Source organism: Pteropus medius, unplaced genomic scaffold (assembly GCF_902729225.1).
Source record: "Pteropus medius unplaced genomic scaffold, Ma_sr-lr_union100, whole genome shotgun sequence".
Lineage (NCBI taxonomy): Eukaryota > Metazoa > Chordata > Mammalia > Chiroptera > Pteropodidae > Pteropus > Pteropus medius.
In genome coordinates, this window is record NW_024354499.1 from 16,261,142 (window position 1) to 16,266,153 (window position 5,012).

Consider the following 5,012-nt stretch of genomic DNA (forward strand, 5'->3'; position numbering starts at 1 on the left):
GGGCGACAAGACACCGAGGAAAGGCTGGGGCGCCCTGGGGTTGGGGAGTCTGGGTGTTGCAGAGTCCAGTCCAGTGAGGCAAATGCAAGAAGGCAGGCTGAACAGGGAGTACAACGGGCAGTGGAGGTGCGTGCTTAGAGGGTGGGGGTGGAGGCCGCACGGGAAGAAGAGGAGGTGGGTCAGGGGAGCGGCGCCCCTCTGGTCCTTGGTCACCACCACCCACCATCCACCCTCGCCTAGGAGCAGGCCTGCTGGGCGGCAAGAAGGTGGGCTCCTTAGTGGGTTCTAAAGGCAAACATTTATGGAATCCTTGCAGCATACCAAGCGCCTCCACTAGGCCCTGCATCTTCCTGAAATCTCATCTAATCGTCACAACTTTGGGAGATCATCGCCCCCATTTTATAGAGGAGGAAACAGGCTTACTATGGATTTACCCACAATGGGTATAATCCAGCAATACAAAGGTGAATTTTAAATATTTTTATATAAGTAAATGAGTAAAAAGAACAACCTCGCTATTTATTAGAGAAATACAAAGTGTAAGCAATAGTGGGATATCATTTTTCCACTATTACCTGGCAAACTTTAAAAGATTTACCAGTGTGAGCAATAGTGTGATGAAAAGAAACTATTCCACACACTGTGAGGAATGCAAACTGGGATGCATTTCAATGAATTTTTGAGTCAGTATCTGTCTAAATTTGAAAGCTAATTCCTCTTTTGAAGCAGTAATTTCCCTTTTGGAATCTAGTCTACAGAAGCAGTCACGCAGGTATCAATCTTAGTGGGAAAGACAAGTAAAGCGATTATTTCTTTAAATGTGATTTACCCGTTATCCTACAGCAGCCTGGGTGCCTAAACCTGCTGGATCTGATTCCAGTGATCACCGCCCTTGGGCCTCTTCCTGAGGGGACAGGTGCCAGTGTGAGTACTGTGTGACTGCAGTGGGACCTCTGGGGATGTTGGCTAAAATGCACATAGGGTGGGGGTGGGGCTTTTCTAAGATTTAAATAATCAAAACTTTAGAATCTACATTTAAAAAAATCTCCCTTCGTGATTCTAAAGCACCACTTCTCTGTCTTAGCAAAATGTTAGAATCCTGGGCCCTTTAAAAAATGCCAATATCTCGGCTAAACTCCAGCCCCATAACTCACAACCTCGGGGTGTGGATCCCAGGGGTCAAGATTCTTTAAAGCTCTCACATGATTCCCAGGTGCAGTCAAGGCTAAGAACCACAGGTCTTGCCACTCACAGTGTGGCTGCTGGACCAGGAGCCTTGGCAGAAATGTAGATTCTCTGGTTTCACCCCAGACCTGCTCAATCAGAATTCTCATTTTAACAGGAGCCCCAAGCAATTCATATGTACTTTAATGTTTTTGATAGATTGTGGGTGAGATTTTAGATTTATTTTAACCTGTAGCCTTGTCCTAGCCTGATGCCAAGAAGGCAGGCCGGAACTCTTGTGCTGGCACCAACGAAATAAAAAGCTTGACCATGGTCAATTATGCTAACGTCTCCTGAGCAACTCCTTTGGGGTTCTAGGGGAAGCTATAGCTCTTCTTCCAGATCGCAATAATCTGGGTAAGTGCAGGCTAAGAGAGAACTGGCCTGAAAAAGGTACAAGTGCAAATAATCAGAACTCTAGGCTGATTAAAAGCTTAAAAATTTTTTAAAAAGCATAAAAATTTTAAAGTAAATCAATAATGTGAGGCATCTAGTAGATGGCATTCATTGGTCTCTATCACCTCTCACTGGACCTCAGAACTGGTCTCCACACCTCTAATCTTGAATCAACTCAGGCTGACATGACAGAATGTTTAACTGCACAAAGCTGGCCATGCTATTTATTATTCCTCATTTACCATTTTATTATGAAAGCTCCTGGTCATCCTGAGGTTAAAAGTCAAACTCATGAGTGTTGACACAAGAACATCCAAACCTGTAGAGAATTTTTATAAGAGTTTATTTGTGCCGAATTGACAACAATGCAGGGAATAAGATCTCAAATGCTCCGGGGAATGGCAGTTTTACAGTTTCTTTTGTACATTTGGAATTGAGGAAAAGTAAGGAAGTTTACATGGAGGTGGGGGAAAGCAAGGAGGGGATTGGATTGCAGGATAGTTAACAAGATTATGTGCTCTCTTGAGAGTGGTTACCTCTTATTTCAAAGGTGTGTTAACCTATACACACAGAAACAATGGACAGGGCTTTCTAACGGCAAAGATAAACCTTTTACTAGAGAAGCTATATATACTTGAGGTATGACTACCCACCATGTTTGGAATTTATGATCAGATTGCCCTGTGAGGTTATTCTCCATAGTACCTCTTTTTCATCCACAACTCCCCCTTTTGGTCATAAATCAATCCGAAGGATGCATTGATGACCAACCAAAGGATGCATTGATGGTCAACCTTTTGGTCAGAGAGTGTGCTCTCACAATGCTAGGAAGTATAGTTGTCATCTTGTTGAAACAATGGACTATTGGGAGTGGGGCACTGCGGTAACCATGGGATGTGAGTTGAGGCCGAATTTTCCCAAAAAGAGAAGGACAGGTAATTTTCCCCAAAAAAGAAGGCAATCGGGTCTTATGGCCTTCATTGTGAAAAAACACTCCAGATCACTTCTGTCCTGTGAACTATAATAATTAGAGTTTTGTCATGTTATCTCATTTTTCTGTATTTGGCATCTAGTATAAGGAATACATAAACCATGAAAAAGTATTAACAGTTATCTTATACATATTCAGTTGGACTATATAGGAAAATGCAAAGAAGTATAATTATTATTATGACTAATATCAAGTAAAGACAATCAAACAATTGGTTTCTGAGTTCAACATCAATCCGTAGGTGGACAGGCCTATTGGGTGAGGGGACTGACAAACAAAATGGATGCAGTCAGGCTCCCTCCCAGCAAGCCGTGTGGTTTCCAGGTGGCCTTAGCTACAGAGTCCCAGGTGACCTTAGATACAGTGTCCTATGTAACCTTAGATACAGCGTCCTATACAATTGGTAGATTGTGATTGATTATAGTACCTGGCCTTAAGCCGCTATTATGCACCTTGTTATAAGAACAACCTATACAGGCGAGGGGGATCTGGAGCTGTGCCCATGCCTTGCTGTGTCCTGATATGCCTGAATAAAGTTATGTCACATCTGACATCTGCCCGTGGCTCCTTGCATATTCTTCCAGCTTCCAGAACCGTGCGCCCCAAGCTTTGGTACCCCGAACCTGCAAGCCCTTGTCAATATCTTGGGATAGGTGTCTACCTCTGATGTCAGTGACTTCTCATCCTCAAGGAGTCTGACGTCCTTTGTAGGCAGAGGCAAAGGTAGATGTCCATTCATGGTTAGAAGCCTGATAAAGTTCCTTTCTACAACTATGGAGAAGTCTTTTATTTGATGTGCTTTCCAATAAACAAAATCTCCAGGTGGCAGTCAATGATCTTTAGTCTTTGTCTCCTGGGAACTCTCTGTGAAAGGAAGTGGTTACTTACCTGACATTTTCCTGAAGCGACTTTATCAAACATTGGCAATAGTGTAAGATGTCATCTTTCAATAATGTCAGCTCATAAGTTTCTTCTAATTTAAGTCCCGCTTAAATGGACTTACTATGATGCATGAAGAAATGCAAAATGGAAAAATGGGTTTTGGCACAGAGCCTAGAAGAACCAAGTGGCCCTCTTGGGCTTCTCATAGCCCTCACTCATTTAATTTACAACCATGATTTACCCATGCAATATACCCTAGAATTTTTTTTATCACGTATTTTACAGTGCTTCCCATGCAATTTAACATAAAAAACAAGTCTTTCGAGGTGTTCCAGGGGCCCTTTTTTAACACCACAAAGTTATTCCTAGTCTTTTTAATTACATATATTGAGATTTTAACCCTTAAAACCTTAATTTCTATTAAAAAAATAAGATGTCAAATTTATGAAAACATTTTATAACCTCTAGAAACATAGGCTCTTATACTAACAAATATATTTGAGACATTTTATAACCTTTAGAAACATATTTCATAGACATCAAAGTCAGTTATTAACATGGGCTTATTTTTGTAAACCTGAGTAAAATGTAAATATTATTTAATATCAATAACATATCAAAAGACATGTCTGTTCTATTTAAACCAACAAACTTAATCTAGTTTTTATTTACTAAGGATTAATCTTAGATTACATGAACTTGAAAAGTGAGTTTCTGTATTTCTAAGAATTTTAGAATATTCAATCCTTATAAGCACTCGTCTTTAAATTAATTGTAATGATACCATCTGGAGGTACAAAATTATGTCACATTTACACCATACATATATAGACACACATAGACACAGAGACCTTTTAGCCATGAGAAAAACTCACTAATTTATAAAAGAACAGTTGTCTCCAAATTTTGTTTTGGAGGCATTTACAATTTATATTTGTCCTTGACAAGTTAAGTTCCAAATGACTTCCCTTCCTTTAAAATAGGGACAGCTGTTCTGAATATCTCAAAGAATGGGTTGCCACCTAAATGACATTATAGGCTGATCTATTTATCTAAATCCTCTTTTTGAAGCTTTGAGAGATCAATTAAATATGCTTTCCATTCATCCCACCTAATTTTATAGCTGGTTCTTTCTAATTGTGTGTGCAAAAGATTACTTTAGAAGTATCAAAGTATCCTTGTCACAGCCTCAGTGTTAGTGGGAAGCTGACGTCCTGAGACTTGTCGCCCTCAGAGGCACGATTTCTCACTTTAATTTTTTTTTCTTTGAGACCTGTAGAGTCTGAGCAAACTTCTAGGGAAAACCAGCCCTTACGTGCAGGTCTCCAGATTAGCCAAATGCGGTGGATATCCTTAGAGGAACACTTCGTACCCTAGAGGAAATTTTTCCTCAGGCAGCCCCACAAAGATTCTTGATCCCCTAAAAATACCCAAGATTTGGGTTGGGGAAGAAAATGTTCTTCGTTTTTGGAGCTAAAGAAAGTTCAGCCTCTCATTTAACCAACAAAGATTTTGCTCA